The sequence below is a fragment of the Bos mutus genome, chromosome 5 (genome assembly GCF_027580195.1).
Source record: "Bos mutus isolate GX-2022 chromosome 5, NWIPB_WYAK_1.1, whole genome shotgun sequence".
Taxonomy (NCBI): Eukaryota; Metazoa; Chordata; class Mammalia; order Artiodactyla; family Bovidae; genus Bos; species Bos mutus.
In genome coordinates, this window is record NC_091621.1 from 82,612,398 (window position 1) to 82,627,696 (window position 15,299).

The window sequence follows — 15,299 nt, forward strand, 5'->3', positions numbered from 1 at the left end:
AACTGAATTTAGAATCAAACCCCATACCAGCCAGGGATGCTCAGAGGGCTCAAACAATACATTGTGCACACCAGGACCCAGAGACCCCACAGAGACTGAGTCAGACCTGCTTTTGAGTGTTTGAGTGTCTTGCAGAGGCACGAGTCAGCAGTGGCCTGCCGTGGGAACAGGGCCTCTGGCTGCAGCAGACCTGGGTCATGCAGTGTGTGGCGTAAGCCCTCTTGGAGGAGGTCACCATTAGTCCCACCATAGAGCCGCCAAGCAGACAACCCACAAACTGCAGAACAAGTTTACCAAAGAAATTCTTGCACTGTTAAGAAAGTTCTAGGACCCACAACAGATTTCCCAACCTGATCTGGATTGGTTGCCAGACCCAACAGGATCTGGCAAAGGGAATGAGAATCCCCAGGGAATTTGACTTTGGGGAGGTCAGTGGGATTTGATTATAGAACTTCCACAGGATGGGGGGAACAGATTCTTCGTGGGCACGAATTAAAATTTGTGCATACCAGGAGCCAAGAGAAAGGAGCAGTGTCCCCACAAGAGACTGAACCAGGCTTGCCTGGGTGTGTCCCAGAGTCTCTGGTGCCTCAGGCCAAAGAACAGAGAGGGAACACAGCCACACCCATCAACAGAAAATTGGATTAAAGATTTACTGAGCATGGCCCTGCCCATCAGAACAAGACCTATTTTCCCCCACAGTCAGTCTCTCCCATCAGGAAGCTTCTATAAGCCTCTTATCCTCATTCATCAGAGGGCAGACAGAGTGAAAACCATAGTCACAGAAAACTAATCTAACTCATCACGTGGACCACAGCCTTGTCTAACTCAATGAAACTATGAGCCATGCTGTGTAGGACAAACTAAGATGGACAGGTAATGGTGGAGAGTTCTGACAAAACATGGTCCACTGGAGAAGGGAATTGCAAACCACTTCAGTATTCTTGCCTTGAGAACCCCATGAACAATAAGACATATAGCAGTGGGAACCTGCTCTATGGCACAGGGAGCTCAGTTCGATGCTTTATGGTGACCTAGAGTGGTGGGATGGGAGAATATGGGAGCAAGGTCAATAAGGGAGGGATATATGTATATGTATAGCTGATTCACTTCTTTGCACAGCAAAAACTAACAGGACATTGTAAAGCAATTATACCCCAATTAAAAAAAAATATGGTGAAATTGTGTTGTTTGTTATTTTGAAATCATCTTTTAACTGGGGAATTTATCATTTTCTATATAATATATTCATAAATTTAGGTTTCTTGATGAAAGTGAAAGTGGAGAGTGAAAAAGTTGGCTTAAAGCTCAACATTCAGAAAACGAAGATCATGGCATCTGGTCCCATCAATTCATGGGAAATAGATGGGTAAACAGTGGAAACAGTGTCAGACTTTATTTTTTGGGGCTCCAAAATCACTGCAGATGGTGACTGCAGCCATGAAATTAAAAGACGCTTACTCCTTGGAAGGAAAGCTATGTCCAACCTAGATAGCATATTCAAAAGCAGAGACATTACTTTGCCAACAAAGGTCCGTCTAGTCAAGGCTATGGTTTTTCCTGTGGTCATGTATGGATGTGAGAGTTGGACTGTGAAGAAGGCTGAGCACCGAAGAATTGATGCTTTTGAAATATGGTGTTGGAGAAGACTCTTGAGAGTCCCTTGGACTGCAAGGAGATCCAACCAGTCTATTCTGAAGGAGATTAGCCCTGGGATTTCTTTGGAAGGAATGATGCTAAAGCTGAAACTCCAGTACTTTGGCCACTTCAAGTGAAGAGTTGACTCATTGGAAAAGACTCTGATGCTGGGAGGGATTGGGGGCAGGAGGAGAAGGGGATGCCAGAGGATGAGGTGGCTGGATGGCATCACTGACTCGATGGACGTGAGTCTGAGTGAACTCCGGTAGTTGGTGATGGACAGGGAGGCCTGGTGTGCTGCAATTCATGGGGTCGCAAAGAGTCAGACACGACTGAGCTACTGAACTGAACTGAGGCTATCTTACTACTGTTTACTATTGGTGCAGCTTATTTTATCTTCCTGTTTCTCCCTTTTTCCTCCTTTCTTGTAGTGATTATTTTCAGTGTTCCAGAGGATCATTAGTGGTCAGATATCCAGAAGCAAAGTAGTGGCCAGAGATTACAAATATACATGATGTGTTGGAGGAAATTAAATATGTAATAAATCAAGTCAATCCAATATGAAAAGGAAAGCAACAATAAAAATAAAAGCGCAGAGTGAGAGAAACTGGGATAAATCTGACAAATCAAAAAAGTCATAGAATACTCCTTAGCTCTACAAAAAATATGCATATGCTACCAAGAATAATGAAAACAATATTTAATGATTTTAGTTTTATAGGATTGATCTACTGAAAGTGCATATTTAATTATGCTTACAGAACAGAAGTAACTATCATAAACCTTGTCAATATTTACAAAAAGCTATGGGTGTCAGGAGGCGAGAAGATGAAATGGGAAGTCAGGAGGCAAATTATATGATGAAGAATAATATTTAGAGCAGTATTTTGAAATCTCTTACAATACAGCACCCAAAATATACCTATGCTGTTTGCAAGTAAATGAAGTTACCCACTGTTAGAGAAATTTCTTTCTGGTTCCTGGCTACTTCAGGTCTGGAAGCCCAAGAGTTGAGGGGATTAAAATCTATGCAAAACTATAAATCAGCACCCTGGTTGGGAATTTCTACATAAGATTATACGTGTAACAAAGAGAGGCATTTTAAATGGTTTCAGTCAGTTCAGTCACTCAGTCATGTCCGACTCTTTGCAACCCCAAGGACTGAAGTACGCCAGGCCTCATTGTCCATCACCAACTCCCAGAACTTGCTCAAACTCTTGTCCATCGAGTTGGTGATACCATCCAACCATCTCATCCTCTGTCACCCCTTATCCTCCAAATGTCAATCTTTCCCAGCATCAGGGTCTTTTCAAATGAGTCAGTTCTTCACATTAGGTGGCCAAAGTATTGGAGTTTCAGCATCAGTCCTTCCAGTTAATACGCAGGACCGATTGCCTCTAGGATGGACTGGTTTGATCTCCTTGGAGTCCAAGGGACTCTCAAGAGTCTTCTCCAACACCATAGGTCAAAAGCATCAATTCTTCAGCACTCAGCTTTCCTTATAGGAAAACTCTCACATCCATACTTGACTACTACAAACCATAGCTTTGACTAGATGGACCTTTGTTGGCAAAGTAATGTTTGTGCTTTTCAATATGCTGTCTAGGTTGGTCATAACTTTTATTTCAAGGAGCAAGTGTCTTCATGACTGCAGTCATGACCTGCAGTGATTTTAGAGCCCCCCAAAATAAAGTCTGTCACTGTTTCCACTGTTTCCCCATCTATTTTCCATGAAGTGATGGGACCAGGTGCCATGACCTTAGCTTTATGAATGTTGAGTTTTAAGCTAACTTTTTCACTTTCCTCTTTCACTTTCATCAACAGACTCTTTAGTTCTTTGCTTTCTGCCATAAGGATGGTGTCATCTGCAAATCTGAGGTTATTTCTCCCGGTAATCTTGATTCCAGCTCGTGTTTCTTCCAGCCCAGCGTTTCTCATGACGTACTCTGTATGTTAGTTAAATAAGCAGCGTGACAATATACAGCCTTGATGCACTCCTTTCCCTATTTGGAACCAGCCTGTTGTTCTATGTCCAGTTCTAATTGTTTCTTCATGACATGCATACAGATTTCTCAAGAGGGAGGTCAGATGGTCTGTTAATCCCATCGCTTGAAGAATTTTCAACAGTCTGTTATAACCCACACAGTCAAAGGCTTTGACATAGTAAATAAAGCAGAAGTAGATGTTTTTCTGGAACTCTCTTGCTTTTTTGATGATCCAACAGATTTTGGTCATTTGATCTCTGATTCCTCTGCCTTTTCTAAAACCAGCTTGAACATCTGGTAGTTCACAATTCACGTGGTTCTGAAGCCTGATTTGGATAATTTTGAGCATTACTTTACTAGAGTGTGAGATCAGTGCAATTGTGCAGTAGTCTGAGTGTTCTTTGGCATTGCCCTTCTTTGGGATTGGAATGAAAACTGACTTTTTCCAGTCCTGTGGCCACTGCTGAGTTTTCTGAATTTGCTGGCATATTGAGTGCAGCACTTTCACAGCATCATCTCTTAGGATTTGAAATAGATCAACTGGAATTCCATCACCTCCACTAGTTTTGTTCATAGTGATGCTTCCTAAGGTCCACTTGACTTCACATTCCAGGATGTCTGGCTCTATATGAGTGATCACACCATCATGGTTATGTGGGTCATGAAGATCTTTTTTATATAGTTCTTCTGTGTATTCTTGTCACCTCTTTTTAATATCTTCTGCTTCTGTTACGTCCATACCATTTCTGTCCTTTATTGAGCCCATCTTTGCATGAAATGTTCCCTTGGTGTCTCTAATTTTCTTAGAGATCTCTAGTCTTTCCCATCCTATTGTTTTCCTCTCTTTCTTTGCATTGATCACTGAGGAAAGCTTTTATCTCTCCTTGCTATCCTCTGGAACTCTGCATTCAAATGAGTATATCTTTCCTTTTCTCCTTTGCCTTTCACTTCTCTTCTTTTCACAGGTATTTGTAAGGCCTCCTCAGACTACCATTTGGCTTCTTGCATTTCTTTTTCTTGGGGATGGTCTAGATCCCTGCCTCCTGTACAATGTCATGTACCTCCATCCATGGTTTTTCAGGCACTCTGTCTATCAAATCTAATCCCTCGAATCTATTTGTCACTTTTGTCACTTCCACTGTATAACCTTAAGGGATTTGATTTAGGTCATACCTGAATGGTCTAGTGGTTTTCCCTACTGTCTTCAATTTAAGTCTGAATTTGGCAGTAAGGAGTTCATGATTTGAGCTATAGTCATCTCCCAGTCTTATTTTTGCTGACTGTATAGAGCTTCTTCATCTTTGGCTGCAAAGAATATAATCAATCTGATTTCGGTAATGACCATCTGGTGATGTCCACGTGTAGGGTCTTTTCTTATGTTGTTGAAAGAGGGTGTTTGCTATGACCAGTACGTTCTCTTGGCAAAACTCTATTAGCCTTATTCTATACTCCAAAGCCAAATTTCCCAGTTATTCCAGGTATTTCTTGACTTCCTACTTATCATGTTTAAATGGTTTAGTATGTCTAAAACTGGGACCTAAAAGAATGAAAAGGAAATTTGATCTGAGTCTTCAACTATCATAAGAGGAAATCAAAACCTGACATAACATATTATATACCTATTATTTAAATTCTAATTTATAAATAAAGAAAAATTAAAATTGACTCAAAAAGAAAAACAGATGTTTTTGTTTTTATTAAGCTGTAACAAAGATTGAGGAGGATCAACATAGACCTATATCTTCCATTAAACATCTTTCTAGGTCTTTTAAAGTTTTTTAATCATATATGCACGTAACTTTGTATATGATGAGGAACCTGTTAGATAAAAGAGTATTTCTGAGGCATGTGGTAATGTGACAAAGTAAAACAATAGTAGAGCTCTACAAAGGGTATACATAAAATGTGGGAAAACAGAAGCAATTAGTACCATCATCAATATAAAAGTGTAAAATTAAGAACAACTTTTCACTCATATTTTTCTGAGAACTGGGAGAAAATGATGTAGAAAGTATAAACTGATAACTTAGTTTATTTCTTGGAGCAGAATAAAACTCCTGACCTCCAGATGTTGTGAGAGAAGCAAATAATTGTCTGCCCTCAGTCCAGCTCGAGAGCTTACTGAAGAACTACTGAAGAGAAAGGAAGTTCCCAAGTCCTGCTCTTTCACTTTCCATTTCCCAACCAAAAAATAACGTCTCTCAAAAGGCAAATAATCATAGTCCTCACCATGTTAGGGGACCATTAATAGTGGCATTTTAAAAAATTTCATCTATACCTTTCCTATAGAAGTCTATATTCTAAAGAAGATAGAAAATGATAGTTGTATAATAAAAAGAAACACAGTTAATAGGTTATAAAAATTTTCATGTCTGACTCTTTGTGACCCCATGGACTATAGCCAGCCAAGCTCTGCTGTTCATGGGAATTCTCCAGGCAAGAATACTGCAGTGGGTTGCCATGCCCTCCTCCAGGGGATCTTCCTGACCCAGGTATAGAACCCAGGTCTCCCACACCGCAGGCAGATTCTTTATGAGCTGAGCTACCAGGGAAGCCCTTTTATAAAAACAGAGGTGTTTATAGACAACAGAGTACAAGTTCTGGTATTGTCACCTTAATTCAGCTTTTTTTCTGTATCCTTACAGAGCATAAGGCTTGAATTATTGCTAGAGCTATATTTTTACTACTATTACTATCTCTTACAGGAAATACTGATATATGTCTGTCTCACTCAACAATTTTCTAGGAAAAGTGAATTACATTTTATGTCTTTGTCTCTTTTATTTATTTATTTATATTTTTTTGGCCATGCAAAGAGACATATGAGATCTTAGCTCCCACCAGGGATCAAACCCATGCTCTCTGTATTGGAAGCACAGAGTCATAAGTACTGGATCACCGGGGAAATCCCATATTTCTTTTATTTTCCATCTTAATCATTCCTTTTGTACTAATCATCTTCTGTATACACTGTCTTAATAAGTTTGCTTTTACTGGATTGAGCTTACCTGATAATTATTGGTTAGGCTAAAAAAAAATAGTGAATGTTTATAGTACAAGGGCTAATAATAAAACTAAAGTGATAGATTAAATTTAATTTTTTCTTCTTAATTGTCAAAGTCATTTTCTATTTTAAACTGATTTTCATTTGTCAATAGATAATCAAATATAGACTAAGTTTAATAGTTCTAAAACAATGCTGTAACTAAATATGATTGATTGCATGTTCAAGTTTAAAGCCATGCTATTGGGATGTAGGGAGTTTCAGATTTCAGGTTGGAGTTTTAACTAGAGATTGCATGTTGACTTATTTATTATTGTTTTTGGATCATAAAATTAAGATGTGCACATATCTGCAAAATAATATGTGCATGTGTGCTGAGTCCCTTCAGTCGTGTCCAACTCTTTGCAACCCTTTGGATTATAGTCCACCAGGCTCCTCTGTTCATGGAATTCTCCAAGCAACAATACTGGTTTGGATTTCCAAGGCCTCCTCCAGGGAATCTTCCCCACCCAGGGATGAAAACAGGTATCTCCTGCTTTGCAGGCTAATTCTTTACCGCTAAATCACCTGGGAAGCCCCACAAAAGAATACAATCCATCACTATTCTCAAAACACTGATTTTAAAAGTGTTTATGTCTTGCTATATGGATAGATGTATGTACATATCTTGAGAAGGCAATGGCACCCCACTCCAGTACTCTTGCCTGGAAAATCCCATGGATGGAGGAGCCTGGTAGGCTGCAGTCCATGGGGTCGCTAAGAGTCGGACACGACTGAGCAACTTCACTTTCACTTTTCACTTTCATGCATTGGAGAAGGAAATGGCAACCCACTCCAATGTTCTTGCATGGAGAATCCCAGGGACGGGGAGCCTGGTAGCCTACCGTCTATGGGGTCACACAGAGTCGGACACGACTGAAGTGACTTAGCATAGCATGTACATATCTTAAATACACACATAAATATATAAATATATATATATATGTTTTACATGTGTCTTTATAATTGTGATTATACTGAAAATAATGCACCTAATTGTGTTGGCAGTAATTCTATGATCATCTTTAATGAGAAACCTTACAGCTAATTGCAAGGAACAAGTTTCTTGTTCCTGGAAATTGACCAAGTTTCTTCATGTCTTTTCCCTCTCATGTATGTGTACAAAGATGTAATTTAAAAATTATAATATGAGCATTAACCACTTATGCCAGATATTGTAACAAGAACTTTACATATATAACCTCATCTAATCTTCAAAAAGTTTCAGTTGGGTATAATATCAGTATTCCTACTATACAGCTATAAAAATATGAATCTGGTTTGTATACTAAGAGATTTGTATTTCCTTGTTTAACTTCTCCATGTTCAGTGAATTACAATTATTGTTCATCAGAAAGAGAAACAGTCCCCAAACTCTTAAGTCCCCAAAATGTCATTTTCTCAAATAAAAACTATAGGCTTTACTGCTAGAAAGAAAAAATGATGGATGAGAATCATGATGAATTTGTTAGCACTACATCTAGAAAAAGAAAGAGGCAGTGTAAGATAGACTCTAGGGGAAGTCAGAAATTTTCCAACCAAGTGGATAAAAACAATTAAAAATTTCCCTGCTGTCTAATATAAGGACTTTAGTCATCCAATTATATTTAAAAGACCTCTTTCAGTTCTGTTTCAAGGAGTCTCCCAGATTTTTTAGCAGTAATATAAACGAAATAGATTTACAATAAACTAAGACCTAACTATACTTTTCTTTTGTAATCAGGGGTAGAGACTGAGGACATAATTTTATTTCTTATTTAAATAATAGCCCCAAATGAGTAGTTTATTTACTTAGTATCTGTTGGCTCAGACCATAAAGAATCTTCCCACAATGTGGGAGACTGCGGTTCGATCCCTTGGGTCAAGAAGATCCCCTGGAAAAGGGAATGACAACACACTCCAGAATTCTTTCTGAAGAATTCCATGGGCAGAGGAGCTGTAGGCTACAGTCCATGGGGTCGCAAAGAGTTGGACATGACTGAATGACTAACACTTTCATTTTCTTTTCTTCTTAAAATGTTTTCTAAGGTTTCAATTTGTGTTGAAAATGATAGTGGTTCAAATGATAAATGTGACAGATAGGAAATAAGTATACCAACTTAAAAACAGCTATTTGTTAAAATCAGGTTTTTGGTTTTTTTTTCCCCTAATTTTCAAGGTTGTCAGGTCAAAATTTAGAAGTTATTTTTCCTATAAAGGTTACAATAATCTACTTCTTTCTTTGGCCTTTCATTCTAATCAGTCAGAATGGTTCTTGTCCTCAGGAATTCCTTTATTCCACACAGCACAAGAATATTCAATATAATAGCCCCTCCGCAGTCTTGCCCTTTCTAATGGAACAATTTACTCAAAGAAAACACCATCTGGGAAAGATACAGCCAAACTCCCAGGTTATTCCAATTAATATTCCATATGAGAAAATACTTCCTGTCTTTTGCAGGTTTGTGAATAAGTAGACAGCAAAGAAACAAAACTTGGTGTCCAGGGTATGAATAATTAGCTAAATATGCCCACAGAAAAATATTGGCAGGTCAAAGGTTATAAGAACCCTCAGGTATGAATTTGCACGTGTTCACATGTTAGAAATAACCACAATTATACCCTATACGATGGAAAAAAAAACCAAAACTATGTTTTAGAAACTATTTTCTGAAATTGAGTTTAGTAGTCTTTACAATAAAGGAGCCCAGATTTGAATTTTTGTAAATGAAATTCAAAAATTTAAGACTCTCCTAAAAGTTTCTTTGTCCTTCTATTCTTTTTCCTATTTCTTCCCTTTCATTATTTTATTGCCTCATTTCCTTCTTATTCATTCCTCCTCTTCCTTATTTTTTTCTCTTTTATGTCTTTATTTTCTCTTTTATTAACCTCATTTCTTTCTCCCTTTTCCTGTCTTTCTTATCTCAAAACTAGGTTTTCAAGCATGGCAGTAATATAAATATCTCTCCTGAGAAAAGAGGAGTGTGCAAATATGACTTTCGGATACAAAGACTGTAGAAAAAAAAGCTTTCACACACATTCTATTCACTTACTGGTGTCACTAAGCAACTAAAACTTTCATTGTTTTTCTGACAGAAATTTATATATATATTTTATCAGCAAACAAACTGTACCACGAATTGTGTTGTCATAAGTACTAATCAGAGTGTTAATATCTCACTCTGATTTTCAGGCATAAGCTAGAACTGTCTCTTTTGAAGTCTGCTGTGCCCAAATGACTTGCTTCAGTCTACAAAATGTGAGTATAAAGTGATATGTGTCACTTTTGAACAAAAGCTTGAAAACGCAGGAGTGATTTGCCCCATTCTGATCTCCTCCCTGCTGTGATGATCCGAGAATCATGTTTCCAGATGGAGCAGCTGTCAGTCTGGAAGTCTGACCTCCTACAATGAGCACAAACCTTCTTGTTAACCTGAAACAGACATAGAGTGAAGATGGAGACATAAAATTTTGTTGTATTAAGCCTCTGAGATTTTCGAGTTTTCTAACTGTTAATACAAACCAGGTCCATTTTTTTTGATATTTCTGAAACTAAAAATGCATATACATTGGGAAACCCTAGAGGTGTTCTAGAGGAATAATTCTAAGTAACATATACCAATATTAGATATGACCAATAATCAAAATGGGAAGATTCCAAAGTACCATTTATTTGAAAGCAATCTTTTCTGCTTGAATTGTTTTCTATTGTTGCTATTATCTTCTATACAAATGATTTAATAGACAGTTCCTTTATTTCTTGTGAAACTAAGACAATAATTTAACATTTTGATTTCTATTCTAAACTAAATATCAAAAGATAATCATTGAATAGCAATAGAATTTTGAAATTTTATAATGAATAATTTATACTAAAGGTTTTATTTTTGAAGTTTTATGAATATAAACCTCAGTACCAATCAAAAAGTACTTTAAAGAAGAAAGCATTTGCAGAAATTGGAAATGAGCCACTTTTTTCCAAAGGAAAAGTGAAAAGGAAGTCTTATAAAATGTTTAGTGAAATAATTTTAATGCATGTTCTTCTTACCAAATAACTTTGAAGCATTTAGTTTATGTGAATATACTCAAAATGGTTCATTTTCATCATTTAATTGAAAATAAATGGCATTCCTTTTCACAAAATTCATTGACCATTTGTGTTGGTAAATTGTTTATAAAAACTCTCCTAATCATTTCACTTTGCAACTGTTAAGAACAACAGGGTATCTCTGAGGAAAATTTAATATCACAATGTATTTTTAAATTAATATACTTTATTTTTTTATTTTTTTAGAAGATTTTTATGTTTAAAGAAAATTTAAGCATCCAAGTACAATGAATTCCCATCAGTTCAGTGCAGTCCCTCAGTCATGTCTGACTCTTTGCAACCCCATGGACTGCAGCACACCAGGCTTCCCTGTCCATCACCATCTCCTGAAGCTTGCTCAATCTCACGTCCATCAAGTCACTGATGCCTTCCAAACATCTCATCTCTGTTGTCCCCTTTTCCTCCTGCGTTCAGTCTTTCCCAGCATCAGGGTCTTTTCCAATGAGTCAGTTCTTCACATCAGGTGGCCAAAGTATTGGAGCTTCAGCTTCAGCATCGGTCCTTCCAATGAATATTCAGGACTGATTCCTTTAGAATTGACTGGTTTGATCTCCTTGCAACCCACAGTTCAAAAGCATCAATTCTTTGGCACTTGGCTTTCTTTATGGTCCAACTCTCACATCCATACATGACAACTGGAAAAACCATAGCTTTGACTGGAAGGACTTTTGTCAGGAAAGTAATGTCTCTGCTTTTTAATATGCTGTCTAGGTTTGTCATAGCTTTTCTTTCAAGGAGGAAATTGTCTTTTAATTTCATGGCTGCAGTCACCATATATGTGATTTTGGAGCCCAAGAAAATAAATGAGTTCCCATACACCCACTGTATCCCCACATGCATACAGTTTTCCCTGTTATCAGCATCTGGCACTTGTTACAATTGATGAGCCAATACTGATGCATTACTATTAATGAAAATCCATAATTTATATTAGAATTCACTCTTTGAATTGTACCTTCTCTGGATTTTGACAAATGGATATATTATTGCATTGGACATAATATACATCCACCATTAACTATCATACAGAATAATTCACTGCCCTAAAACTATTTATGCTAAATCTATTCATCCTCCCTCCATGCAAACCTCTAGCAACTGCTGAACTTTTTACTGTCTTCATACTCCTGTCTTTTCCAGAATGTCTTATAATTAGAGTAATATAGTATATAACCCTTCTCAGATTGGCTTCTTTCACTTAGTAATACAAGCACACCTTGCTTTATTACGCTTTGCAGATGTATTTTATACAAATTGAAGGTTTGTGGCAACCCTGCATGAAGCAAATTTATTGGCACCATTTTTCCAACAGCATTTTCTCATATCATGTCTCTGTGTGACACAGAGACACAAGAATAAGTCTTGCAATATTTCAAATTTTAATTATTATTGTATATATATTTATGAAGATCTATGATCTTTGATGTTATTACTGTCATTGTTTTGGGACATCACAAACTGTTCTAAGAACCCTAATAAATCATTTCATTGTAAGGATACTTATATTTATCTGTTGAAGATATTTTAAATACTATTCTAGTCTGATGATTAGTTTTATTTAATGAAGTACAAATCAATCAGGGTAGTCACAGAAATAAAAAAAAAAACAATGATGTAAATAGCTCTGGAATACATTATGTGAGCAATTTATAGAATGGAAAAAACATTTTCAAGACATGTATCTGAAAGAGGAATCAATATCCAAAATACTTTAGAAACTCATGCAACTCAATAGAAAAAAATGATTAAAGTATAGGTGGTGAATCTGAATAAACATTCTTCCAAAGAAGACATTCAGTGAAAATGAGGATGGATGGTATTTTCCCTGTAGAGGATATGTGTCACCACTTTCAACCTTAAATTTTACCCTTTATTTACATGAAGCTCCAAGTAAAACTATGTACACTATATTATTTCATGTTTCAATGGTTTTTTTGTATTGTTCCTTTTGCTCAAATTACTTCTTTTAAAATTAATGTTTATTAATTAATTTATCTTAAGAAATGTACTAAATACTTGAGCAAGAAATAAGCAAAAGCTTCTCCCTTAACATTTATTTCAATTAACTTTATTAACCTATTTCTCACTCTTTAAATTTTGATTTAATGTCATTTCTTCTAGGAATTCTATTAGAATCAAGAGATTTTGCCATGTGTGTTTACTTTCAGTGCCCATATATTCATATTTACACTTACCATTTTCTTCTTCTTAAACAACAACAATCAAAGCAAGTTCATTAATTTCTTCTACCCTCAAACCCTCTTATCTCTGGCAACAGTAAATACTCATAAAATTCAACTGACAGTCACTGTAGCATTTGAAATGAAACTTGCTCCTTTGACTAATACACAAATTGTGCTTAAAGTTTTCAACTATATTTTTTACACTCAAGTTCAGGGACTTTCACTCCATAAAATTTTCTGAGGAAATTTAATCAAATCTCTGTATGCTACTTGATTACCTTATGACTAGACTGATAGGTGTGCTGAATAATTTGCAGTGACCTTTATAGGACTTATATAAATTAAAATCTCAGAAGGAAACACAGAGTTAATCTAGGGCAATAAGTTCCAAAAGTAGTTTCACAGTTTAGTTTTGATACCGTGCAGGGCCCTGTGGGGGCTCCTGGGAATAAAGCCTTTCTGTGTCCCCCATATTCTTGATTATAGGACAGCCTTAATTCAACCTCCATGACCTTCCCTGAGTTCTGATGGGCAGTTTCAAGCAGTTGTTAATTAGGGAAGGGAGGGGATGTGAGACTAGGGAGAAACAACAGTCAAGAGCAACCTTGGGGCAAGATCCAGTTTCCCTATAAAGGGATATACACAACAATATCTTTGAGCTATTTGGCAGAGACTGAAACCCCCTCCAGGTAGGAGAAGTTAACAATTAATGATGCTATATGGCCCACAAACATGTAGACCCCAGACCATTTGGGCCTGAAAGCTGATGATGCTGACTTCTCCTTACTTCACCACCAATCCATTAGAAGAATGTCCATGAGCTGATCACACCCTCTTTGAATAATTACTATAAAACATCTCACTCTCTTCTGCAAGTTGGGACACATGGTTTTCAGGGCATTAGTCCAACATGTCCCCCTTTGCCTGGCAAAGCAATAAAGCTATCCTTTTCTACTTCGCCCAAAACTCTGTCTCTGAGATTCAATTCGACACCAGTGTACAGAGAGCTTTCAGCATGAGTCACCTGTAAGAAGCTAGAACTGCTACTATTTTCATGTTTATACAGAAACTTTTCTGTATAATTCTTACACATCCATTTTATACAGAAAATTTTCATTTAGTTGCATTTTCCATGACACAAATTCTTATCAAACTGCAGCACTAAATCACTTAATATTACAATAGCAAATTATATAGCACAAAAATTTCCCCTGAAAGTTAAATACATATTATTATAATTTCCTGGAATGTGTATAGAAATTATGATTACTTTCCTAACACAATTATTTTATTCCGCTTTCAAGTACCTTGCTTCTATAGAGGAAACCTCAAATAGCCAAACTGTCAACAATTACAAAAATAAAAATTCAATTATTATCAGATATTTTCAATACCAACATTTTTATAAACAAACTGAAAACATATACACATTCACAAGCAAAACTATATACACATGTAGAAAAACATTAGACTCATGAAATTATAACAAGATATTGCAAGATACATGTTCCCTATATGTGAACAACAAACAGGTGGAATTTGAAATTAAAAACACAATGTCATTTACATTACAATCCCCAAAATGAAGTACTTCGTTATAAATCTAACAAAATATCTGCAAAATCTATGTGAGGAAAATAAAAAACTCTAATGAACACAATCAGTTCAGTCGCTCAGTGGTGTCCGACTCTTTGCGACCCCATGAATCGCAGCACGCCAGACCTCCCTGTCCGTTACCAGCTCCTGGAGTTCACTCAAACTTACGTCCATCGAGTTGGTGATGCCATCCAGCCATCTCATCCTCTGTCGTCCCCTTCTCTTCCTGCCCCCAATCCCTCCCAGAATCAGAGTCTTTTCCCATGAGTCAACTCTTCGCATGAGGTGGCCAAAGTACTGGAGTTTCAGCTTTAGCATCATTCCTTCCAAAGAACACCCAGGACTGATCTCCTTTAGAATGGACTGGTTGGATCACACAATCAAAGAACAAGTAAATAAGTGGAGAGATATTCCATGCTTATAGATAGGAAGACTTGATATTATCAAAATGTCTGTTCTTCTCAACCTGAGCTATGGATTCAATGCAATCCCAACCAGAATACCAACAAGTTATTTTGTGAATATCCACAAACTGACTGTAAACCACATATGAAGAGATGAAGGATCTAGAATAATTAACATAATCAGTAAAGAAAAGAAAAAAGTTGTAGACTGACCTTACCCCACTTCTAGACTTAATGTAAAGCTCATTGCTGCTGCTGCTGCTAAGCTGCTTCAGTCGTGTCCAACTCTGTGCGGCCCCATAGACGGCAGCCCACCAGGCTCCCCCATCCCTGGCAAGAACACTGGAGTGGGCTGCCATTTCC